Source organism: Nesoenas mayeri, assembly GCF_963082525.1.
Source record: "Nesoenas mayeri genome assembly, chromosome: 1".
Taxonomy (NCBI): Eukaryota; Metazoa; Chordata; class Aves; order Columbiformes; family Columbidae; genus Nesoenas; species Nesoenas mayeri.
In genome coordinates, this window is record NC_137541.1 from 62,250,824 (window position 1) to 62,278,078 (window position 27,255).

At 46.9% G+C, this 27,255-nt stretch overlaps 1 protein-coding gene across 1 annotated transcript in view; it reads right to left on the reverse strand.

Annotated features, from left to right (window-relative positions):
* Positions 1 to 27,255, reverse strand: part of HIPK2 (homeodomain interacting protein kinase 2) — a gene marked incomplete at its 5' end in the record, with an annotated part of 91,468 nt that overhangs the window by 36,174 nt on the left and 28,039 nt on the right. The window lies entirely within an intron of this gene.

Below are 27,255 nucleotides of genomic sequence, written 5' to 3' on the forward strand. Positions count from 1 at the left end.
TTCTCCAGACCAGTTTGCCACCCTGTGGAGGAAGCGTGTGGACTCCCTATGGTGAAGCATCCTCTGTTCACGCAGCTCGGTGGGCTTCACAAACAGCCAGACATTAAATAATCATTACAGGACTGGTATAAAAGGATTACTGACTTTTTAAATAAATGGATGTAACCATAAAACAGAGAAATAACAATTAGATCTATTCGACCTAAGACTTTTCCTCAGGAGGAAGTACCCAACAAGCCTTTACTTCCCAGTCTGTCCAAAGCACCTCATTAGATTTTCTCTTCCCTCCCTGCCCAAACAGCCAAACTGTGGCAGCACTCCTGCTATGCATTTACTGTCAGTTTCAGAAGATGCTCACTGAGGCACCTCTGCTCAGTGAGTTTTGATATTAGCCCTGCTGAGGAAGGAGAGGACAAGATAACACTTTGCTTCAGCTCTCCAGAGGGATCCCCAGCTGGGGCCATGCAGGAGACACCCAAATAAGCAAAATCAGTCTTAGCTCAGATTTCCACAGGAGCTTAAGGTGAGGGTCATTTCACGTTTCAGCCAGGTAGAAACTAGTGTCAAATCTTAGCCAGGTACTGTGCAGTCAGTGGAGGGACACACACATCAGCAAGGGGGATCTGATCTGCTGCCTTGGGATGGTTTGAATCTTCCTTCACCGAGGCTACACGCACTCCCGAAACTCCAATAGCCAAGGTGAGACAAGATGAATCCTCCCCTTAGTACCCTAAATGTGTTCCGAAAGAAACTTCTAAGTGGAAGAATCAAAAGTATCTAATAAATACCGAACACCTTGTACAAAACCCACCTCCGCACACAAAAGCCTGCCTTATTTTCCCTTCCTTAGCCCAGACTGCCATGTGCAGTTAAGTGCCATAGTTCCTATTTTACACGGGGATCACCCAAGGTTTCTCTCCCACACTTCTTGCAGATCTTGCAACACTTCTAAAGCCTCAGCTTCTGGAGTCAGGTGATGTAAAACAGAAAGAAAAACTTACTTTCCTATACTCCTCTAACTATTAAACAAAAAGGCAGAAGACAAAGATAAAAGAAACACACACTGCTTTAGAACTTGAGTCATTTTAAAAACAGCCTTGGGATTTCTCAGGCTGTGATGCATATTTTGGGAATGCCTGGAGTTTGCTATTGAGTAAACCAAGTGCCACCATCCAGAGCTGGAAATAGGGCCCGTGGTTCCCATTTTTCCATCTGTCATCAGGATAAGATCTGACACTCCTGAGATCATACTAAGGATTACCAATTGCAGTGGAAAACATTATGTTTTAATCACGTCATTACATGGTCATGTGAAGACAAGTCTTTAGCCAAGAAACCAAGCAAAATGGGTAATTTTTTCCAAGGAAACAAGCAAAGGCCCCATAGCAAGAATCCATGCCACATCTTCAGCCCACAAACTTCCCCAATTTTGAGTTGACTGGTAATGACAAAAGCCCCAAACTACCTTTTCTCAAACCAGCAATGCAGAATGTAAAAACTTCAGGAAATTCTGGGATTTTAAGGCTAGGATGCTTTGTACCATTCCCACAGAAAACATACCAGAAACTTAAAAAGTGGCTACCCTCAGCCCTTCTAGACTCATCTGTTCTTGATTTTCTCATATCCCACGGTCCTTTAGCCTGTCGTGACAAACTTTCTATTCTAACGCCAATCTCTTCTTAGGAAGAAGGGGTTAATTTTCCTCCGTCCCTCCCCATCCCATCATCCCTACTCACACCTAGACAAAATGCAGAGAGAAAAAGACAGCTATGGTGACCTGAATCTCATTACTATGTAAATCCTGCATTCAAAGCCATCTGCCTCTCACTGTCTGCCTTCCACATTGTCAACGAAATGTCCCTGGTCACTAATGAGAGCTCAGCCACGCAGCGCCTGAACTTCAGATCCCTCCCACTTACTCAAGTGGAGGGAGTGGAGGGGTGGACCATCCATGGGATATTCCCAACGTGATTTTGTGTAGAAACCTCCCTGTTCATAAAAATGACTCGCGCTGCTGTCATATGCGGCACACGCCTCCTCCCCACGCTTATGCTGCCAATACCTCCAGACCCCTGCGAGAAGGGATGACCTAGAATTTGAGATTCTAAAATATCTGGGGTTTTTTTTTCTCATGAGTCTTTGGCTGTCCAGTGGGTTTTCCTTAAAGCTCCAGCTTCTGGAGTGCAGCAATTAGGAGAGCATTTATTTTTCACACACGAAAGAAGTTTTGCATGCCCACTGTTGGGAAGAAAAGCACAAAACCAGTGTCTGTACCATTTAGACAAATAAAAGGCAACTAAACAGAACGCCATTCATTATATTAAAACAGACGTACTGTTACAGAGAGGGGAGGTGGTGAGATAGTTTTATCTTATTTTACTTTTTTGAAAGCTGGTATTCTCATTACTCAGTCAAGCCTAAACATCAGTTGCAATCTTTGCCTGTTCAGCCCCAAATTATGATAATTTTGGAACAGCAATGAGAACCCCTGCGAGACGGGGGCCTGGCTGAAGTGCTATGGTGCCCTATGTGCACCACAGCCAGCATTCTCTGCACTGTTCTCCCAGCCTTTGCCTCATGACTGCAATCTTTTCCATGGAGAGGGAGTGGCCCTAAAACAAAAAGATCTTGTTAACTCAATTAAGCAGTCATTAAGACACCGCAAGAACCACAGGTGTTGGACACCACACAGGCTCCCAGGTTTTCAGCCAGCAGACAACTCCCGTTTGTGGTGCAGAGGAGAGAGCTGGAGGACCAGTGTTCTGCCGGCCTGCTCGCACCCTGCTGACGGCCAACGCCAAGCGTCTTGGTGGAAGATGCTACACGTTCTGTAATGAAACAACTTGTCCACTGATAAAATGCCTTCCGAACATCTATCGGGCAGAAACTTCTGTATGCTCAGTTACGGATGCATAGATTCCTTCTGCATGTAGACCTATACCTAAGACGTGCAACTCCTCTCTTTCTTAATAAATGCAATTTTTTTAAGACAAGGTGAGATCTTGACTTTAATCGCATGTCACCTGGAGTTCCACAGGCAACCTTCTGCTTTCAATAGCATCTTAATTCAGTTGCTTAAAGCCTGATTTTCCTTCATCAGGTTTAAATTTGTCACCTCTCACTTCATGTTCACATGGATTGGCCTAAAGGTGAAGATAGAAGTGCTTGAATCACTTTTCTTCTAGCACAAACTGTTTTTATATCTCTTCCCTGTTCTCCCTTCTTTGCAGCAGCTTCTGGCTTCCCAGAGTTCCATTCCATGGATGTTTCAACCCACTGCCACCGTCTGCCCCTACAACTCTTCTTCCTGACATGACTGCTTAGCAATAGACTGAACAGACCTAGAAACAGTTAAACACGAGGATATTCCCTAGACTTATTTTACACTATTTGCAGAATGCTTTCGTGTTCCAGTCTTCCCTGAGCCCAATATTTTGTTTGCTTTTGGAGTGACATGAAGCATTTCAGCAGATGTTTTATCTGGGAGATCCTCTGAGACATGCAGTCCCTTCTCCAGAGGAGCTGCAGTTAATTTAGGACATAGAATTATGTAAAAATAGTTTGTTTTTCCTTTTCCAATGTTTACTTGCCTTTCAGTACAGCAGTGATCGGGCGTAATGTTGTCTGTAATCTAGATAAGTCCCTTAAATGTTCCTCATTCTCTTCTGCAGCCTAATCCAAGCAAGTCTGTGGTATCTGCACACTTAAGCACTTCACTGCCGGTCCACTACTTTTTGCAAATAATTAATACATTAAATAACTCTGGTCCTAAATTGTGCATGCGGTCCACTCCACAACTGACCCTTTTATTCCTGAAAGCACTAAGATTTAGCTCAGCAATCAGAATGATGTAATTCTCTTTTCCAAAGCGAAAGAAAACATTTCCATGTTTTAGCCAGTTCTTATGTGGGATTTCTCCATTCTGCAGTCAGTAACACTATGTAACAGGGGAAAATACCCTGTTAAGGTCTGCACATCAGAGTATTTTAATTATCAATCAGAAGAACAATTCACATGGTGTCAGGTCCTCCCAGAACAGCACAGAGATCTTCAGCATATCACTCCATGGCTGCACAGGGAAGTGTTTCCATCCCAATAATGTTGCTTGTTTTAACACAACAAGGGACTGAGAGGGGATCTCATCAATGTTTATAAATATCTCAAGGGTGGGTGTCAAGAGGATGGGACCAGGCTCCTTTCAGTGGTGCCCAATGACAGGATGAGAGGCAATGGGTGCAGACTGAAACACAGGAGGTTCCGTCTGGATAGGAGGAGAAACTTCTTTATTTTGAGGGTGCCAGAGCACTGGAACAGGCTGCCCAGAGAGGTTGTGGAGTCTCCTTCTCTGGAGACATTCAAAACCCACCCGGACACATTCCTGTGCGATCTGCTCTGGGTGAACCTGCTTTAGCAGGTGGGTTGGACTGCATGATCTCCAGAGGTCCCTTCCAGCCCCAACCATTCTGTGATTCTGTGAACACAGACTCACCAAACCTTTTGATGGTGGTGGGGATCTGATTGGAAACCAAGCAAATGCAGCTCGCTGCCAGGTATCTTGGTACATGCAGGAACATCCCCATTTACCGCTTTCTGCCAGTTTTCCAGCTGTGCATCCACAACACCCTCAGCACAGTAATTCCAGTGTCTGGTATGAGACACACAGACAGAACACAGAAAACTTTGCCCTCCTGCTCTCCCTCTCCCACGAGATGCCTTCTATGTCTCCCAGTGAAAGGCATGTACACACAGGTACAACCTGCTCTACAGCTCACACAGATCTCACCAGCACAGACCAAAGATTTAGAAACCACTCACCACCAACCTGTGAGACACTGAAGAGCTGCCCCCCAAGAGCCTATATCTCCAGGACAGCAGCAGCCAGCCCATGCCCGCTCCACACATCTCCTACCCCTTTCCCAGACCAAATTACTCAGCTAGCAAAAGACGATCCGCTCCTTGGCTCAGCGCTGGGTCTGGTAAGTCCCCCATCACCTTGGAGCCCAGCTTGAATGTGCCCATGTACACCAGAGAGCTGCTGGCACCGGGTGCCAGGGACACAGGACATGTGGGTCGCTGTGTTGGCAGCTCCCACAGGCCCCCAGATGCAGAAGTGCCATCTCATCATTTGCTTGCACCTCACATATGACCCCGTCCTGCTTTCAGGCCTGCCGCTGGCAGAGTATTTACTTTAGCAACCCTGCTTTGTGGCAGGGTAATTTCATTGTCTGGTGTTTCTGTCAGGAAAATTAATTACCAGTCTAGATCGCTGGCTTTTTCACCCACATATTACAGGACATTAAAAACAAATGCCAAAAAAATTCATTTCCACAGACTTGGATTCAGAGAGCTGGGCTCTTTCTGAATTTTAAAACTCCCCTGCAAACTGCCCTCCTGGGGATAATTTACCACCTCTGGCAGGGTTTCGTGGCTGAGCGTGACTGTCTCAGCAGAGTCCTTCATGGACAAGTATACACATCAGACAAAAATATAACTCAAAACTCGATACTTGCTGGCACCTTGAGCAAAGAGCGTGCCTGCTTCTCGCCTTCGGGGTGACGCTTCTAGAAGAAGGTTGCGGGCAGCTGCAGGCAGTGCAGACAGACCCACAGCGGTGCTGTCTTCTCAGCCAACAGACACAGCTCTTGTCTTCTACCTGTTAGTCTCACCTGCCAAGGCCTGAGTGCTTCGGGAAGCAGCAGCTTTCACATCTCCACCCAGAAAGCCCTGAGCAGAGGGACGAGACAGAAGCCAGACCCCCCAGCCCAAGCAAGCACCCACTGACCAGCCGCATGCCCAGGGCTTGAGACCTCTGAGCGCTCGTGCTCTCCCACACACCAAGATGCTTCCTGTGGGGAGGAGGAACTGCATCCTTTCACGTGTCCTACAAAGGGGCTTTTATTCAAGCGACGGGGCTCCATCTTCCTCCCAGCTGAACCCTTTCTTTGGCATCTCTATGGACTCTTTCTCACACCTCTTCACTTGACCCTTCTGGATTTTGTGGAGGTATCCACTTTTTATTGCTGTGTGTTGTAGCATGTAGAGTACCTTTAGCTCTTAGTTAATGGAGATGGAGAGCACAGAGCACCTTGTTTTGTCCCTCTCTGACCCCAAATCACTTCCTAACTGCAGGGCTGTAAAAGTAGACGGACTCATATTCTGGGAGTAAAAGGTAATAATTGATATTTCCCTTGCTCCTCCACCTCTCCACTCACATAGACACTGGGAAAAAATGCAGACATCTAATGCAATGACCCCCAGACTCGAGTCCTTCCTCTGTTCCAGGGCTGGACAGTTGCAGACTTCCCACCTGTGAAAAACCCAGACATCAGGGCCAGAGCTTAACACCTACAAGCACCAGTGTCTCCTGCTCACTTGCTCCCCATCCTGTGCAGGAGAGCAGCTCCAGACTCCACCTGTACCATTCCCAGACAAGGAGAGACAGGCTCACTCTCGCTGCTGGCCTTGCTGTGGGACCTCTGCATTTCTCCTGCATCCCTGAGCTCTGGAGTTTGCTCAGACACTCAGCTGAAGCCCATACAGAAATGGTACGGCTCTGCAGACTTCTCACTAGAGCCTAAAGGACTGCTGTGATCTCTGGATTGTGTTGGGAAGCACCAATCCAGCAGTATCGCAGCAGGGGACAGCCCTGGGCATCAGGACTCATCCCAGAACATGCAGGCCCACCATGCCTTTCATATTCCAGCATAAAGTTGGAACTCCAGAGAGTTTAGTTAACACAGGGATATTCATGAGGGAGGGAAAGGGCCATTGAGGAATGCCACCCGGTGTTTACCTACAAAGATGTTCTGGTTTGAGCTGTAAGGATGGACAGTACCTCTGAGGGGTGTACTAACATGCTTCCTATTTCACACGTCAAGCACAGCGACACTTTCTGGAAAGGACTGGGGGTGTAGCCAGAGCCATTTCCATTGCTGTTGGGCCACCAGCACAACCACCACTAGAGGGTAGCTCCAACACTGTATTGCTCACATTGCCCTTGCCCATCCCTCAAGATTAGTTTGCAACACATCAAAAAATATCTGTATCAGCTCAGAGGACTGGAAGCTGGATCCACTCAGCCTTCAGTGATGGTTTATGTTACAGGACACAAATATAAACTGGAGGCTGGTAACAAGTGAGGTACCGCAGGGGTTTATCCCAGGACCAGTCTTGTCTAACTTCTTTATCACGGACATGGGGAAGGAGGCAGAGTGCACTCCCATCCAGTTTACAGGTGATTCCAAACTGGAGTGACCTGGCGATGTGCTTGAGGGCAGGGCTGCCACCTTGAGGGACCTGGGCACGAAGAAGGTGTGGGCCAATACGAACCTTCTTAAGTGCAGCCAGGACAAATGCTGAGTGCTACCCCTGGGATTAATAAACTCTGGTGACAATACCTGCACAACCACTCAGCAGGAATGGCCATAAGCAACTTAACTTGGGGGTCAGTGGGTAGAAAAGAGGACCCTGGCAGCAGCTGGACCAATGGCCTCCCTGGAGCAGGGCCGGCAGACCAAGGAATGTGATGATCCACCTCCAGCCACACTTGTGAGACCACATCTGGAATACCACATTCAACCTGGGGCCTCCCAGTGGATGGGCAAACTGAAGCAGCCTCAGTGAGGGTACAGCCAACCATGGGGGACCTGACAGCAGCCTGTCCCCTTCTTCTCTGCCACATGGAGAAGACAGTGCCAGGCTCTCTGCTCAGGTGGACAGGAGGAGGTAGAGATGATAAACATAAACTGAAACAGGGTAGGTTCCCACTGGAGACAGGGAAAGCACCTCCACTGCGCAGATAATGAAACACTGGCACAGGCTGCACTGAGAGGCTGTGCAGTAGTCAGGCTTTCAAGACCTGACGAGACAAAGCCCTGACCTTGATCTTGTGGCTGAGCCTACCCCAAGCAACAGGTTGGGCTAAATGACCTCCTCAGGCCCCCTCCCACCTGAACGACTCTGTTTCTATATGGTGCAGCAACCATACACTTGTCAATAGGAAAGTCACCATGATCTTCCTACATCCAGGCAAAACACTTCATAGCTGGGAGTGTACAGATGAAGGTCCCAGGGTATTTGTAGCAAGTGCACACACAGAGTTCTATCTGTCTTTTAAAAACAGAGAGCAAGTTACACAAGAATTACTTCCAGACTTGATTGGCGTAATTATCAAACAAGCCTTGGGAGCCAAACATTACTAAGGGTATTTCATAGCAAATAAATCACAGAAGCAGACTAAACTACCCGCCCCTTTGCACTGCTCATGTTCCACCAGGGTGCTGACTGGGAAGGGTGAAAAATACTCCAGCGGATGGTGTCAGAGGCTGACAGGGTTAGTCTGGACCCCGGGAACTCACCCGCTCCCTCCCTGCCCCGATACTGGACCAGCCATGCCCATGTCACTCCCGGCTAGCATTCAGCTGGTCTTACAGACCTCCCATGGTGTAGCACCCATAAACTTTGCTGTGCCCCAAAGGACGTCACCCCTTGTAATTTTAAGGAATAACACAGCTGTGCATAGCTGACTTTATGTCATGCTTAATTACAGCTTCTTGTCAATCCGGCATCTATGTAATACATCTATGGAAATAAATACAGAAAACCTAACTGAATACATCTCACTTGACTTTGCCTTCTGCCAGGGTGTACATCCTCCCCATCTTCACCCTTCCTTGACCTCAACACATATTCAGTACCTATAGCCTTGTCTCTTTTTCTCTCCTGCTTCTCTCTGCCTTCTTTTTCTGCCTCATCTCTTCTGCTCTCTTCCTGCGCATATTGTGGATGAAGAGAGAGGCTGACATCACACACAGGAGCTCTGAAACCCCCTACCCCCATGGAGGGGTGCACACCACGCACCTGCAAACACAGCCCTGCACTGCTATGAGGGTGACCTGGGCACGTGCAGATCACATCCATCCATCTGTAAAAATGAGGTGTCACACAGAAACTCACCCACCGGGCACCCCAATGGGATCTCAGTTCCTGCCATGACCATCAGCACGATGGTCTTGGGAAAAGCAATTTCCATGCGTTAATCCTGGAAGAGTTTCAAGCCCAGCGCACTAGTGTACCCCACACACTTCCCATTGCTACACATCTTTCTTGGGATTAAGAAAGCAGGATTCAGCGATGAACAAAGCCTGGGTGTAAGTGAGGAGGGAAAGGTCCCTGCCAGAGGGCTCTGAGCCACTGTTCTCCTATATACATTGCATATATAATCATTCCATTTAGGTTAGGGCCTGAAAGAAAACCTCCTGCTCTCTTCAGCAAGAGTGTGCGAGCAAACGTCTGAAGCCCTGAGCTGGAGAGGGCAGCGCAGCTGTTTGTGGAAACAAGACAAAAGATTTAGAAACAGTTGCTTTTTTCCCCCTCTCCCATGTCAGGCTGTTTACAGAAACCAAGGGATGAAATTTTGCAGACAAAAGCACTGAGAGCAGCCTGTCAGTCTCAGAGGGAGGGAGGGAGAGGGAGAGGGAGGGGAGCGTAGGCTTCTTTCAGGATTATGGATCATTGCTAAATTGCTCTATCAATTATTAAACCCATCACTCAAAGCGCAGTAACCAAAATATAGCAGATAAAGCCTTTCTCATCCACTCTCTACCAGCTGCTCTTCTCCTCCTAAAGCCAGAGGGGAATGAAAATTCCCGTAGTTTATATTTTATAAACATCATTTTCCCTGTGCCTTGAAAATAAAAGCTTTTTCGGACAAGGTACAGTAGAACCGGGCCCATGTCAGGAAGATATTAAAAGAGGACGCACCCTTTCAATTAACAGACCCAAGGAATAAAAGAAAATCTCTCAAATCAATACGATTTCTTAGTGCCGACAGGTTAAAACATTTGTCTGTGGATAAATGCAGACGCAGGCCCCAGCCATTGGCAGCTGCCAGTTGCCATTTGCCTTTGCTGCTGGGGGGATCTAACACCCAGCTGAGGGTGGGTATGGTCCCGGGAAAGGATGAGACGCAGCCGAGCGGCACTTGGTGTTTGATCTGGCCAGTGGCTCTGCGGAGAGAAAAACTGCGAACAGACACCCAGGATGAGAGAGGAAGCCCTGGGTGGGCAGTGCCCGCAAGGAAAGAGGAGGACCAGGACCTGACATCCAGTCGGAACGGCTGCCACATGGCTGCTGATGTCTGAGTGCACAGGGGTTTTTAGCAGCTCGACACATGCTGGCTGGAGGCTGCGACTCCAGCTCAGCAAAAGCCCCCACCATGTGCATCACCTGAAACAAAGCCGTGCCCGAGTCCCAGTGAAGGCTCTGGATGCTGCTGAAGTTAAGCAAACATTTAAGTGCCCTGCTGAATCTGAATCTGCTAGCAAGTCCTTGTTGTACTTGAGCTGGAAATCTTAAAAGGCAAGAAAAGCTATTAAGCCTCATAATGGAAAAGCCAGGTCCTGGGTCAGCCAAGAGACACACTAAGCTTGTCCCAGCCAGAAGCGCATCTTTGTACATCCCTGGAGGAAGCCCTACTGGGCTGATCACAACCACGCTCATCTCTTCAGACTTAGAAATGCAGGACCCTATGAACTTCAGAGGAGGTGCAAAACGCTGAGCACCACGACCATCGCCGTCGGGGGTCAGCAGCTCCATGCTGACCCAGACGTGCAGGAACACGCATGGGCGGGGGTGATGCAATCGCAGCTACATTCAGCACAGCGTGACCCCTGGTTGTTCTCCGAAACAAAGGGTAATGCATGGTGGGGAGAGCTGGGGCTTTTCCCAGGTTGTGGAAGAAATCAGAGAATAGAAAAATCATAATTTGAAAACAAAAGCCCTGCCCATGCCAGGCAGTGAATGGATGAGCTGCAACGTATTGGGTGCGGAGATCCCCTGAAGGAGGCATCTGATCAGGCGGGGAAGAATGACAATTATGCGCTCCCATTCATGCCATCGCAATGAAAGCATAATTCTGACTCCACTTTCCGACCCTCAGTGTGCAATTTATGCAAATCCAAGCTGTTCTCACTTCCCTCAGAGCCAAATGTCCACCAATGCCAGAGCTGGCTCTAACTTTTTGTTTTCCTTTTCAGATCTATTGTTTTCACTGTTGAATGCTTAAGACCTTTTGTCGTTGCTGTTGCGTTTCTTTGGAAATGAAGTAATAATTAAAAAAAAAAAAAACACGAAAAAACAAAACAACAAAAACAAAACCAAAGCACAAAGAGACAGTCAAGAGTTGGCTTCTCATCTCCGACAGCTTCCCATTCTGCTACACTCAGCTCCATCCCAACCTCTTATCGTTCCAGCCCAGACCCTGCCACATATCGGCCAAGTGAATGAAGCTCCTTGCGTCTGATCTGTAATGTTTCCCTGAGACTTTTGTTCACAGCAAATACCGAAAGTTGCACCAAGCGGCACGGTGGCTTTATGGGATTAGTCCAAATACTTGAGCCAACTACCAATATAAAGCTCCAAACAACTTCTACCCCTGGCAAACACGGATACAAATCAGACTGAGGCCATGATCTTAAGACTGGTTTCACAGAGCAAGTCTGAGGCTAAAAATATCAAATTACTGCAGCCTCCTCTATTTTTTTTCTTCTAGTCATGTCTACTGGCCACTTTTTTTTTTAATTAGAAAAATACAAAGACAAAAATAAAGTACTTATCTTGCCTGCTCCTCGGAGAAAGGAGCATTGCCCTTATCTCTGAAGAGCCATGCAGATTTAATATTATTATTAGCAGCAACTATTTGTATTTCTGTAGCACGCAGAAATCCTGGTGGAGACTGGAGCCCCATAATGCTAGATGCTAAAAGACGACGTGCTAAGGGACTGCATCTGCTCCAGAGAATTGATGATCTAAGGCGATGTGTGGTGACAGGGGAACAGATTGGTGGAGCACTTCGCTCAAGATCACACGGAGAGAGAGCAGCAAAGCCAAGAAGAGAAGTAAGGTCCTTGCGAACAGTGTGGCGTATCTATTAGGCCACAACATCTTATGATATTTAGAAACAGCAATAATAATACACGGATTCCAAGCTCTTTCAAAAGAGATGGGTATTACCAAGCCAAGGCAGATTTTGAGGTAAAATGACTTGTAAATGTCACCCAGCAAGACAGCGTGTCGGGAACAGCTCACGAAACCCAAGGCCCACGTTAATGCCCCGCTCGGTGAGCTGCAGCATCCTGCCTACACTTTGAGGACCTGTCTGGTCTACAAACAAGTTTTAGGAAAAGCCTGAGAATACCTGGCCACTCGCACGTGGAGGTAAACGTGGCTGGGAACAGCAGGGACACCCCAGAGCTGCCCCAGATGGTTATTCCTGCTGCAAATTTCCACCTTCAACTCAAGCCCTACTTGAATCAACACAGTCGCAGAGCGACCTGCAGAGCAGGTGACAACAGCCCCGTGTACAAATGGCATGGCACAGCACCGTGAAAGAACACTCCTCTTCCACAGAACTGCAGAAACACAAGCCCACTTGAAAATTAACTTATTTTTACTGTATTTACACTAGGGCTAAAATCTGGAAGGCTTAAGCAGGGCCCTATGATACTAGAATCATAGAATAGTTTGGGCTGGAAGGGACCTTCAAAGGTCATCTAGTCCAATCCCCTGCAATATGCAGGGACATCTTCAACCAGATCAGGTTGCTCGGAGCCCTATTCAGCCTGGCCTTGAATGTCTCCAGGGATGGGGCATCTACCACCCCTCTGGGCAACTTGGGCCAGTGTTTCACCACCCTCATTGTAAAAAATTTCTTCCTCATGCCTGGCCTGAATCTCCCCTCCTTTAGTTTAAAACCATTAGCCCTTGTCCTAGGTGCTGTAAAAAAGCATAAGAAAACAGGCCCTGTCATAAAAGACTCACAATCTAATTTAGGATCTCTCATCACATCAAGTGTAGGACTTGCTGCTCAGCATTGGCTAAGCCAGGATGAACAACCAAACCTGCACAAAATACAGTCCCTGGCCCATTGGGGTGACCACTGACAGTCTGGATGCTGCAGCTGATGGGAACAGGAGCAAGCCCACGGATGCGAGCAGCCCTACTGGGAAGCCCCGGCAGCCTGGGCTGCTGGTATTCCACTGTTGGTTACATAAAGAGTACAATAAAGTGAGGCTTAAGCAAATCTGCAGGAAGGACAAAGGATCAGTGCTAAAATCTCAGGCTGCTGATGATACATGGGAGCCCTTAACAAGCCCCCAGCACACAAACACCGTTCCAGCACACAGAGCGTCACTGTGGACCTCAGCATGGACTCCTGCAAGGGGCAGAGAGCTGGACCTGATGATCCTTATGTGTCCCTTCCAATGTGAGATATTGTATGATTATGGTAAATGCCCAAGGTTCTTGAGCACAAACCTGAGCACTGAAGGGTAACCAGGTACCCCCTGCTCCTCATGGAGCCCTGGGCACAGTGATGGCAGCAAAGAGCACCCCAAGGCTTTGGAGGGACCAGTGTGTTGTCTGCAGCTCCCCTCATAACCACATCTCCCACTCCAGCTCCCCTAGTCCCTGCCCCTCCCTTCAACTCCTCCCACCATCCCCACCAGCCCTTGCTCTGCTTCAAAACTCCACTTGGCTCACCTGCTCACTCCAAACACCAGTTTATTTCCTCCTTCCCCATCCCTCTTCCTAGGTCTCGCCCTTCCTGGGCTGAAGGCCTGCTGGTCCAGTGCCTCAGGAGCACAAGGGTGGACAGGGCAAGCCCCAAACACCATCGCTGGAATGGTGTTTTCCATGAATGCCTTCTGCTGCCACCCACACCTCATCTCACACAGGGATGGGGGCTGCCACATTTTAGGGCCAAAGACTGCCATTCCCCAACTGTCCAGATGTGGAAGAGAGCCCTTGCAGCTGCTTGCAGAGGAACAACTCTGACTTCAACCTTTAATGCCACATATCTTACAGGAGCCGTACAGAAAACCAGAACACAAGCAAGAAGGCACACATGGTGTGCAAATAGTCCCGAAGGAGCCATGATGCTTACAGGGAGAAAGGCAACGCTTCAGAAGGAAGACTTTTAAAGTAAAGTCTTCTGCAAAGTTAGGTTCATTCCTTATTTAAAACCGTCACATAGAAAATTCAATTGTTCTCCAACGCATCTCTGTACGAAATCAGGAGACTAAATTCAACCATTAAAGTGTGAAGCTGATGAATTTAAATCCATAGTAAGTGCAAATTTCAACACAATTTTAAGTAAGGAGTCGCTCCCAACACCTTCATAACATGTCAACACATACTCATATATTTGTTTCTGGGACTCTTCAAATGTCTCCTTTTACAGTTTCATTTTTTTCTTGCCAAAACAAATTCTTAAAGCTATCCCAATGTTCTGAAAAATATAAACATTTCCCACATGTTAAAATTTTAGGTGGCCATGATACAAATTTTGGAGAGACAAAACCGGTGGAAAAAAAACATCATACAAAAGAAACTTTCCCTCCTCTTCACCATACACGAGGGGAATTTGGAATGATTCCCATCTGATTAATTTTAACTTGTAAATTGTCCTTGGATCGCATTGCAGTACGGATGTCATTCCTTAATTTGACTGTTTTGCAAGTAGCCAGTACTGTCCTTGTAAAGGGTGAAGAAATCCTCATATATCAGGAGTGCTTTTGGCTTAGGGGAAGTTCAGTAATCACTCCAGAAAAATAAACACAAGAATCAAAAGTACTTCCCTGGACATGAAGGCAAAGATCCATCCTTTCGTAGAAAGAAGGGGCTCTCACACATACATTCGTATCTTCAGTTATCATGACTGCCTGTAACCATCGAGACCTCTGATAAGTCAACTGGAGGGTTCAAGAACCTTTCCTGGCATTCTTTACATTTTTTCATGTGTCCCGATTTTATCTGGCATCTACCATATGCTTCTCCCCAAAATGCCTGAACTGAATCATCTTCCTGCTGACAGAGGAGTTTGGGGTCCCTAAACTTGCTGCAGTTCTCAGAAACCTCATCGCTTGAGGGCTGTGTTGAAATTACCGAAAACAGGATAAGTTTGGCTTTGATAGGTAAAACCAGAGTACATTCAAGCAGCAGGGGATGCAAATGGACCAACACCTCTCCTTAGAGACACTTTCACCCAGGCCTGCGTCACCAGTTGAGCTTCCCCATCTCCCCAACAAAACACCTCAGGGCATCTCTTTGGTTTCATCACCTCCTTCACTGCGCACTTCCCCACCTCTGTTCCCGCAGCTCTCCCAACACCCATTTCAGTTGTGGATAGTGGTCGTTTTGGTTTAACCTGGACTGGAGCACGGTCAGTGCCGCTGCCCACACTGCCATGGGCAGGCAGCTCCAGCTGGGTGGGGGGAGGCCAGGGCAGCCCCTGCCCGAGGTGCAGCTCATCACCCACCACACCATTTACTACCAACACACGGTAATATTTAGGGTGCAATAATAAGGCGGTACATGAGTGCTTTACGAACAAACAAGACGGGGAAGGGAATAAGTGTATTTCCCCTGTTATTCTAAGGGGAGGTTCACCAAAAGGTTAGCGAGAAAACAATGTAAGGCCATCGATCACAGGGACAGCTAAGCTAGAAAGGTTACCGCATGTTCCAGCCTCATTTTTCACATCCGTAATTACCCCGCCGCTTCTCCTCACGTCCCACCCATCACCAAACACCGAACGCAAACCACTGCTGCTTTATTAGTTATGTATTTTGTTTATGCTCTTTGTTACCATCCCACAACACGCCACGGTGGCTGAAGGATGAAGTGGCACAATTCCTGTGATGCCCACAGAGCCGAGTGGCCAGGGAAAAGCAGCCTAGGGGCCTCCTGCCCTCCCTTCACCCAGTGTGAGGAGCTACCACGTCCCAGGAGAGCTGGAGGTGGGATGGAAGTAGGAGGGATGCGGGTCTTTACACCTGCCATGTGAGAAAGAGAAGCAAGGGAAGGCTGTTTGAATTTATGAAGGGCTGAGATTTGCGTTCAGACCTTCATTCGACTGAAACAAAATTCCAATATTGTTGAACATACTCAGCACCTTCCAAAGCACAATCCTATTCTGAATGGTGCTCGTCTAAAAATGGCATCACCAGGCTTGTTGTTTACTGCGTCTCCCTGATGCCTCATCTGAACTTCTCCATTTAAAAGAAGAATGAGATAGGCATGGGAAGAGATGGGAAGAAGAGATAGGCATGGGAAGTGCAAGGCAATGATTTGAAGACAATGAATTTGCAGGGAACTCGGTAAGTTTCTACTCAAAGTACAGCATCATGTTTCTGATGCAGGGAAGCCGGAGGGCATTTCTAATTTTTTTTATTACTTTTTTCTTTTTCTTTGGGGAAAGTTAACATAGTTTCCTTTGAGAATCTGCACTCACCATTTCTTCCTTCTGCAGTATTTCTGGATCCAGGCTTCTCAGTTGTAGAATAACAGTAAATATGTATAAAATCAGGAAAACTGCTGCAGCAGCAATAATAGTGAGAAACATTTTAAGCCCTAGATCTGAGAACTACTTCCTTTCTTGTTTTTTTTCTGTACCACCAGAAATGATAATTAATTCATTATCTAACAATACTAAACCAATTATTTTCTAATTGTAACCATATCTGCAATAGAACTCTACATTGATGCAAAGTGGAGTAGAAAAAAAAAGAATTGCTTACAAGAGCGAAAAGCTTGCATGATGAAAGTCACGCAATGATACAAAGTTGTATGCATGTCCCATTCTGGACCCCAGAAAATTTCACATCTGTTGAATGCTAATGACGAGAAAATCACCCTGAAAAAGCCAGTAGAAGGAGTCTCAAGCGGAAATAATATACAGAACTTCTCTTGAGAAAGAAACCTAGAAAGGTGAGAGCTTTTGAAGTGCCTTTGAGGCTGCTGAGCTCTGAGCTGCTCACCTTAGGATCCTGATGGAAAATTAGGCACAAGTAGGATCCAGAAAAAACAAGGAGGTGTAGGTCTCCTTAACACTGCCAAGGACAACCAAAAGCACGGCACCTGCTGCCCTCCAAGGATAACTCACTGTATCGAATGTCACCATGCTCAACCACTCCAAAATGCTCGAATGTGCTTCCAAATGTTTGTGAAGGGGCCAAATAGAGCAACAAAAAAACAACCAAAAAAACCCAAAACCAAACCAACCAAACAAAAAAAAAACAACCCAACCCACCCAACAGAAAAAAATCAGAGTGTCAGCCCATCCCTAAAGCTTTATTTCTGAGTGGATCCACAACAGACAGTGGAGAGGATGCTGGAAAAAATCCACAACGGACCACAATGGACATTGGTTCCCATGTCCCTCAGCCAAGCCCTCAGGAAAGCAGCACCGGATGGCTGTAACAGTGACCTGCCACCTTCAGCGTTGACCATGGCACAGATGTTCCAGCTATAGGCACCTCCAGTTTGGCTCTCACCCTGTCTTTATAGTTCCCCCCTCCACTCAATGGGATATCTCATTACCGAACCCTTGTGGTGCTCGACACTGCATCCCTGTGACCAGAGGTGATGTCAGCACCTCTGCCAGACCTGGCTGGTGGCTGTTACCAACGGAAAGCCCACGCAGAATCATAGAATCATTTTGGTTGGAAGAGACCCTCAAGATCATCGAGTCCAACCATTAACCTACCCTGGCACTAAACCATGTCCCTAAGAACCTCATCTATGCGTCTTTTAAACACCTCGAGGGATGGTGAATCCACCACTTCCCTGGGCAGCCTGTTCTAATGTCTGACAACCCTTTCTGTGAAAATTTTTTTCCTAATATCCAATCTGAACCTCCCCTGGTGCAACTTGAGGCCACTTCCTCCTGTCCTGTCACTTCCTACTTGGGAGAAGAGACCAACTCCCTCCATGCTACAACCTCCTTTCAGGTAGCTGTAGACAGTGATAAGGTCTCTCCCCTCAGCCTCCTTTTCTCCAGGCTAAACAGCCCCAGTTCCCTCAGCTGCTCCTCGTTAAGACTTGTGCTCCACCAGGAGTACTGATTTTTTGCATCAATGCCCATCCTGCACACAACCAAGGCACAGAAGTCAGAGCTACCATTGGTACCCAACCTGAATCGAGCTGCAGAAGGGCAGCCAGACCTAATTTGAAGCCAACAGAATAAGAGCCACCTCCAGGCTCTTACTCTCCTCCAGGCTGTGCTCTGTGCCCTCCTCCCCTCCACACTCGTGGGGCTGACTTCTCTGGAGTCAGACCTGGTTTATGGGGATCTTCTTTCATCCAATGGAGAGGACCAGTGTCAGCACAATGCTCATTTTCCCCTGAATCCAGGCGGCGATGTTTACTTCTCTCATCACCAGCAGGATTGACATTGTAGTCAAGTACAGTTTGCTGGACCAAGGGGAAGTAGAACTGGACCAAATGTCTGAAGCTTCTTGTTTTGACAATGCCCACAAGATCCTCAAGGACATCAAGAGATGAACAGGAGTGTTTTCAAGGTAATTTCTGTGAAAATTTGAGGATCTCATGTATGATCAATTTTAAAGATCTAAAATTGAATGTTGGGAATTTTCTTGCCCTCCTGATTAAACCAATTTACAGTATTTTCACATTAATGCCCCATAAGCTGGGGTATATGTGTTGGGGGACCTTTCTTGGTTGCTTTTTTGAATTCCATTGTTTATTTATTTGCTACAGAAACAAAGAACAACCAATGAACGTAGTACAGAGCCGCATGCTCTCAAGTGGAGCAACAGCTGCAGACCCTCCAGGACTCAGATGGGCCCTCTGAGGATCCATCTCACTCACTTTCAGAAAAATCCCTGCTTTTCCACTCTTCCTTGAAGCAGCAAACTAGATGAGGGAAGGATTAATTAGCTGATGTTTGTAGAGCCCTTTGAAGATGAAAAGTGTTATTTTTATTTTCAAGTCTCGCCAAAAAAAAAAAAAAAAAGAAAATTAGAAGAGGAAATTAGAGAAAGACTTTTGTCATCTCCTACAGACAGGGGTCTCAGGACTGAGCTCCTGTACAAAGACACTCCTCCAACAGAACACATTCACTGGCAAGCTGACACTGCAGCCCTTCCTTCCCCTGGGGCATGCATTAACAGGGTCCCTGCCCAGCTGCCTGTTTTCATGAAACATGTAGAACTCAATACCAATGAGACCTCTCCCCCTGCATTAGATTTGCTTGAATTTGTCCACCGGATTAAAAAGTTAAAGGGAACACAGCAGCAGTGTGACCGCACACATCTCATTTCCTTAGAAAAACAGACTGAAAACAAATGAGGAAGGCCCCTGAATACAGATGCGGGACCCAGGTGGGCTTTTTTTTTCCTGAGGTGTAAATTACACAAGTGATTTATCTTTTTTAAACACTCAGCACCTATGGTTGGAATTCCTGTATGCCACTTTTTGTTGTTGTTGTTGATTATTTGTTTGGCCTTGTTTGGGGTTTTTTTTTTTAGTGCCTGGGTCGTTGGCATCACGAGGATGCACTCAAATCAGAGGCACGCTGGGGTGCTGGACAAGGTCTCCCTGGCAGCTGGAGAGCAACAAGAAGCTTACAGGTGGGTGCCCTGCTCTAGAAAGACAAAAATAGCAAGAAGACATATAGGATTGCAATGTATTAGCAGAGTTGTGCTTAACACCTAAGACAAGGGTGACGAAGAGCTGTTACAGGTCAGCCCTGAAGCAAGCTGGCAACACAGAAGCAGAAGACTTTACAGCGTGCAGCCCATTACAGCTCATTCAACTCCACGCTCTCATTGAAATTCCGTGACCACCAAAAATAAACAGGATGCTAGCTTTGAATTACCTTGTTAGATAACACCTAGATCTTAATGATGATGTGTAAACGTCCAGCTCCAGATATGTTCATTCCCCTGCGACCAGGGATAGCAGCATCTGTCCCAAGCCTGTTTTCACCTGTAGATCCTTTCCCTGCTTTCAGCTTGGCAAGGCGCAACATGCAAGAGCTGTGAGGTCCTGCACAAAAACAGCCATCTGGTGAAGGGGCAGGAAGAACCGGTTAAAAACAGAGTAGCTCCACCATATGGAGAAAATAATTCCGTTGGGCAGTGTAGGAAGAAGCAAACCCTATTATAATAATTGTGTTGCCAAGTGATGTTGCAGACTTGTTTTTCCCCTCACGGCTTCTGCACCGATTAGGAACAGAGCTTCCCCCATATTGTGGCACCATCCCCACAGCAAGATCAAACTGTTCCCCCAGGCGACTCATGGGATTACCAGGTTATCACCAAAATGTCTAAATCGTGAACTGAGGACATGGACAAGAGCATTGTATTTGCCTCCTCCCCCTCTCCTCCCACCTTACTTATTCTTCTGCTGCAAGTTGAAACATCAAGACTTGATGAAAAGGTGACCCAGTTTGGCTGGATGGCACCCCAAGGGAAGCTGAGGCCTCAGCACAGGAGGCAATTACGCTAGTGGCAAGCCCATGTTTGAAAGGCTTCTGTCCCACCAGACCCAAGGACAGGCAATGCAAGCCTGCCTGGGGCTAAGGCACCTCTCTTCATTAACACAGGAATTCTGGCCCTTCTGTCCTCCCCCAAATATCTGGGACACAGCAATCTGATAAAACCCCAATTATAAACAGGTTCTTCTAGAACAGCTCCCCTTTTCCTTCAAACATTTCTGGGCTGTTGATAAAAGGGTCTAGGTATGCAAGCTCCACAAATATTCCTTACTCTGCAAAGTGAAGACAAGCCCTCCCTGGAGGCCACATTAATCAGCTCCCCCACAGCAGCCATTACTACTCCGGCTCCGAGGGTCCTGCAATCAGATTATCCTCACCAAGAGCTAACCATGCGCAAAATGGCGAGGTCCCCTCCTTCCTCTCCTGAGGTCCCCCCCCGGCTCTCCTGGCCACAGCGCTGCGCCGCTCTTGCCTGCTCCTTGGGAATCCATCTCTCCTCCTGCTTCACCATCCCCTCAGCACACAGACCGACAGACAGCCACCCAGACAGACGTGTAACACGACGTGCTGGCACCACCACCTCGGTCAGCACAAGCTGCTGCTGATCCCTGCACGTGAGGTGGGACAGATGCCCAGGCCGGGATAACTCCAGGACAAGTGTGGATCAGGATGCTGAGGATGGCCACCACACTGAATGATGGTAGGTAGCCCCAACTCTCCACCTCTGAGAGACATACCCTCCTCCCAAAACAAGTGTCACAGGCACGCTCTTTCAGGTAAGAGCAGCTCAGGTTCAAGTTCAAAGCTCTAGCTTTCTTTTGGTAAAGAACTAGCTCTTTCCTCCTTTTTGCTTTGTTTCCCCTTCCTTTTTTTCCCTCCCATCCACTCCCACGCTGTGGCTTTCCACTGGGCTGCATTTATTTCCAGACATGCATGGTTGCAAACAGAGAGATTTCCTTGCATGAGCCGCCTTGCAGATTCCAGCCAAAGGTGGACAAACCCACCTGTGTCTCCAGAAGCATGGAAGACACAGAAGAAAGCACAGCCCCTTGCTGCAGACATCGTTCTCAGGCAAGCAAAATCCCAGTCCGAGGCCAGTTAACATATTAGTCATTAATTCTGGATAAAAGGAAATGTATTTGCATGGCCCTGCTTAGACAAGACTGAAATCTTAACTTGCCCCTCCCCCTTCCCCTGCTTTCCTTTAATACCTTATTAATATTGTACGCCAGTACAAGCCAACATGCAAATAGAGCTCTATGCAAATACAGCTCAATGCTAAGACAGCTGCACTTATTTCAGTGCGTTAGCTCAACTCGAGAGGAATAGCCAGGGGTTAAAATAAATCACATAGATGATAGAGAAAGCATGTCTTAACTTCCAAATTTCCAGGGAGAAAGCCATGTATGAGCGTCTGTCAGAGCAGAATTTACCAAGTTTCATCAAGGAGATAACGTAGTTAATGCTCTGCTTAATTAGAGGCTGCAATGTTCTTTTTGGGATGCCAGAGGATTGCCCTCCTAAGTGTCTAAGGGTCTGTCTTGCAAAACCTACTTCTAAAATGTACTTAAAAGTGCAACTCTGCTCAGTAAAAGCAGTACTGTCAACTTTCCTGTTCATTGGTCCTCCGTAATTCCACATCAGATACACTTAGTTTCTAGACAGAAACCTTTTTATGGGTTTCCCCCTAAGCACAGTCCTGCAAACAACAGACCTGCATTTGAAAGTCAATCACCCATTCTGTTCCCAAGCACTGCTACCTGCCTTGCATTAATTGCTACTGGCAATCAACAGGTCCCCAGGAATGATGCTGATGTGGCGCAGAAGTATTTCTACCAAGAGTTTTGAAGACATATCTCAGCAGAATGAGAATTCTAACTTGATGCATATGCAGTCTGGCCCCTTGGAGCAGGGTCTAGGTCAAGGATGTTCACAAGAGCTGCTGACAAATACCATACTTGCCTGCAATCAGAATAAACTTCCATGTGATTCCAGCTGTGAGAAGCAAGCCCGTGGGTCAGCGCCTAGGGTGGAGAAAGACCCAAGCACTTTCTTTTTCCATAAAGACAGCTGTTGAACCTTCAGAAACTTTAATATAACCAGGTAAAGCAAGCGTGGTTTATTAATCCCACTTTATATCTGGGAAGACTAAGAGATGTAGCAGAAGAATGACTTTGACAAGTTCATGCAAGCAAACAAGAAAACAACTTCTGTTGTCGCAACCTTGTATGTTGGCCACAAGACCATCTTTAGATACAAGTGCCAAGTTTATTAGTAATACATATCACTGCAATGGGTGACCTTGCATTCAGAAATCCTTCTCAGCTGTAAAGGACAGCTGAGAACGCGTTAAGGTCAGTTGGAGCACTTTTTGAGAACAAGCAGTCCAAGGAATGTCATTTTTGTTGAAGAACTGTTTGTAAACGAGGTTCCCATCTGGAAAGCTCATCTGCTAGAAGTGACAAAAAGACTGAGGGCATCTGCCTTGCCCAATAAATACAGATAAAACACGTCCCTGCTCTTAGCATAGGAATTACGAGTCTCCAAGGAGGTGGAGTTGAGGAAGGAACTAAAATCCACGACTGAGCAGGAGCATCTTGCACCCCTCACTGGCACCTGTTCCAGCCAACGTCACTCCAGCAGTGAGCCTGGCAGAAGGAATAAAACTTCATTCTGGATTCAGCAAGGAAAAAGGTGACATCCAGAAAGAATGCAGGCAACCTCTCTTCTGCAAACAAAGCTACCGAGACCTAGTTGTAGAAGTTATCTCCACATGCTTCCTCCATGCGTTGGGTTTTAGATGTTATACAAATACCAATTCCAAAATGAGGGACAGAAGGTGGCTACAGAACAGTAAAACAACTGAATCTTTACAAAGTGACATCCTACCTTTGGTGATCTTTGATTCAAGACCAAGATGTGCTGCCTTGCTCTTAACTGTACTCCATTCTATTATTCCATACACTGCTCATTATTACAGATAACACTATAGATCCATGCCTGCTGCCTGGCAATGCCTTTTTTTTGGAAATAACCACAGGCAGACATCTGGCACACAGCAACACATCAGAAAGGGCCTCAACATTTTTATTTTTTTTTTTAAATTTCAGCACAGCCATTCTTTTAGCATTCTTCCTTCTTTATGTAACTGGGAAAGGGCTGAGGTGAGAAGGATCCCACACAGAAAAAGAGCTGGCTTGCAATGCAGAAGAATGAAAGCACTGCTAGGAAAATGACAAGACAGCTGGCTTCCACAAAGGGTGCCAGACCTCATGTCTAAAATTAAAGAATCTCATGTTCTGAGGAAAGCACCTAGTCTCACCCTTAAGTAGAAAATGTAAAAGAAAGAACTGGAGCACACCATGTGATTTTTAGTGCCCTACAAAAACCTTACACAGGTTGGGAGCCAGATTAAATCCCACGCGTGTCGGTAGTACCTGATGGGCTTTATTTTTCAGTCGTTTGCTTCAAGGCCTGCATGAATGGAGTTCAAAAATGGCTGGTCAGCAGCCAGGAGCTGAACCCACCTTACAAAAATAACCACTTTCAGTAGCATGTCTGCACAGCAAAGACCAAGGGAGTAATAAGGTTGGCTTAGCCCTTTACCTAGATATGATGTCTCCAGGCCATGCGAGATGGAAAAGTAAAAGGAGAATGGACATTTCAGCCCTGCTTCAACAGCAGTCATGCTACCATGCTGCCCCCCTTCCCCATCTCCTTCCCCAGCATGAGCCTAATCGGTTGGAGGGAGATATTCTGAGTAATTGGCACAAGTAACAAAGCAGGTACGGATATGGGCAACTCCTGCACAGCTCTAGGCCAGCATCAACAGTGTGCACCATCTGCAGACGTGGAGTTCCACCTACATGGGAGGCATGGGGAATCACACCCCCGGCTTTTCTTGGCTGTTGTGGAGGCTGTGGTCTCCAGGTACATCTCTTCTTGGTGGCACTGCTGCTTTAATCAGTTTCTATCCCAAATCCAGGTCCCACCCCTGTGCCTTCCCTCAGGACAAGCTGGTACCAAAGCTTACAGAGTCATGCAGGGGTGAACCAGCTCCGATGTACCAGGGTGGTGAGACAGGGAGAAGGAGGCAGCACTGCTCAGGCAGCCGCTGTCACCAAAGGGCACATATGTGGCCATGTCCCGAGAAGACAACTGCTGCCTTTGTGAGCTCAGGACCAACCTATCACACACAGGTATGTAAAAACCAAGACAAAGCAACGAGCAGAGTGATGGAGATCAAAGCAGGAGAATATACATTTCTCCTGCTCTCCCAACAGCCTGGTCTTTCACATGGTGCTCAGTGGTTTGGACATTAATCACAGGTGAAGGGTATTTTCTCTCACATGGAAGCAGAAACTCCCAGAAGGCCACCTGCCGGGGCGGTCGCTGTGACTGGCAGAGGCACACACCTCCTAAAGGATCATGGACTTTACACTGTCCCCTGTCTTCACCTGAGGAGCTGATGGGGAGACAAGCTTTGCTTTTCATGGTAGCACACAGTAAATTAATCTCTTTCTTTGAAGAAGGAAGGGGGAAATAGCATCACCTCTCCAGTATCCCAGCCCTTGAATCCTGAATGTGTTTCCCACCATCACTACAAGCAAAGTATCTCATGTCCACAAGGCAGAGAACAGCACAGAAAGGGAAATGGAGATTTTATCACTCCTGATCAGGCAACAAATATAGGGGGAGACATCCCTGGCAAACAGTCATAAGGACTTGGGAGAAAATCTCTTATGCTCTACGAACCTCTTCCCAGATTGCTTCTGTTTAGGCAAAAAAAAAAAAAAAAAAAAGACAAAAAGTCCACTGTCACTGAAGTAATCCTGAAAAATTAGTTTTGCACCCATCCTTCTTGTATCGCTTTTGCACTGGCTGAGGAGACCACATACTACTTCAGTCTTCAAAGATTTTCTTTAAGGCACATTTTCTCCCTGGTTCTGGGCCAAGTCCTGGTATTCTTTTTACTTGGGGAAAGTCCTCAGGAAAGTCTGCCACAGATTTGTCTTGAATTATGGGTCTTTGCCTGTAAAGATTCATCTCTTCCCATCACTGACTAACACATGAAAACAATCCAGATTTGGTTGTCGGGAATTTGGTATGATCACAGAAACTACCCAGTTGCTGCAACCTCGGCCACAACAGGCTGTGGAAATAACCTTCACACTCTATGGGTCAAACTATGAGAACCTCCTGAGAATTAATGTACACTGTTATTGATATTAATATAAGAATCAACACTTACTTCCCCTGCTCGTGCTTTCCAGGAAACTAACTACGGAGAAGAGGCCCCAGGCAGCTTCACACTCTCGTTTGGTGGGCAACCAGCAGAAGGTGGGTGCAGACCCTCAACCTCGCTCCCCATCCTGCCATGCCCCTGCCCAGACACCCCCCAGTTCAAAGTCACTTAGAGGCCTTGGTTCTTATCATGAAATGTTCTGCCAAATCAAATGTAAACAAATGACATGCACAGTTGACATGGCAACAAAGCAGCCCTGCACGCAACGCGGCGGCAGCATTTAACTCTGCCGGGTTGGGCACAAATTTGCAGGAAAGACCAGAGCAGCCAGGAAACTGCAAAGGTAGAAGATGGTATCTCCTCTGCTTTTCCCAGGTGCCTGGAGAAATAGGCTGCTCAGCACCTGGGGCTTTGCTGAAAGGATGGCCAGGCCACCTCCTGCAAGATATCTTCAAATTTCTGGGTAGTTTTGGGTGGCATGAGAAGTGGTCTAGAGCAGCAAACCCACTTACATGTCTCAAAGCTCCTCACAAAGGACTTCAGCATCTCAGACTAATCTTTACTTCTGAGAACTAGCAGCACGTCCCTCTTTCTATGTGGTCTACCCTCATGCACGGGTCGTTTACAGGAGCAGAGCCCAGCCATCCACCACACACATAAGAATGATAAAAAGCAGCAAAGAGTATGAAATGACTCAGGGAAGGGACGCAGCAACACATCAGTATGATCGCTTAGTATACAATATTGAGCTATTCGCACACTTTGCATCTCACACCAAAATACAGCTCTAGGAATATACATATTTAATAAAAGGAGTAGGAATAAAAACCACCAATGCATTTGGGCTCCCTTATAGCAAGTTGGATTCAACAAAAGCTTGGAGCCAAGGTGGGTGTTCAACTGCAAGCACTTCGGGACAGGGACTGCAACTGTGTGATTCAACACTGCTTTTCCCTACAGACCTCATCGTTTTCTAATTTTAGATGCCCGGGACAGTTTTCATGCTCTGACCTAATAAAAAACACCAGGTGCTGCCAAAGCGCATCTCACTTTTATCGTGGTGGCAGCACTGTTCCAGGGACGGGGGCAGGAATCCCTGAGAAGCCTGCACAGGGTGTAAATACTGTGGGAGCCTCAGCATGGGGAAGCATCCTTTTTGGAGCAGAATATTTCAGTTTCACCCTTCCAAGGAAGGCGTGTGATCTCTGAGTGCCCTTCCAGGAGAGCCTAGCAAGGAACATCAAGTCTGCCAGGCAAAGTCCCTTTAAAAAACAAGCGGCTGCTGATGTTAAGATAAGCATCCAAGCAGTAAAAATAATGAAGCTGGCTCTTAAATAATGAGTGCTGATGGCCCCCTCTGCTTGCATTCCTAGCCTAATTACTTACATGGTTAGCTCAGCCCTGTATGCCTTTCAAATGCTGCCATTTAAAAATGAAAGTTAAATCCACTTGGAGCAGACAGGAACTAATGGAAACTACCATGCGTGTACATTGAGGGTCCTGCCAAAGGCCTCCCCTCAGACTCTGCTTTCAACAGGAAAACCTGATTTAAAAAAAAATTAAAAAAAAAAAGAAATCAAAGAAGTAGCCAGCTTACAGATGCAAGAATAGCTCTTTAAGACGGAGGAATCTGCAGCGCTTGAGCTTGGGAATACAAATCCGTGCCTCCCGTGAGACATTTAGAGGTTTGGGTGATGGTGCTGATGCCAGG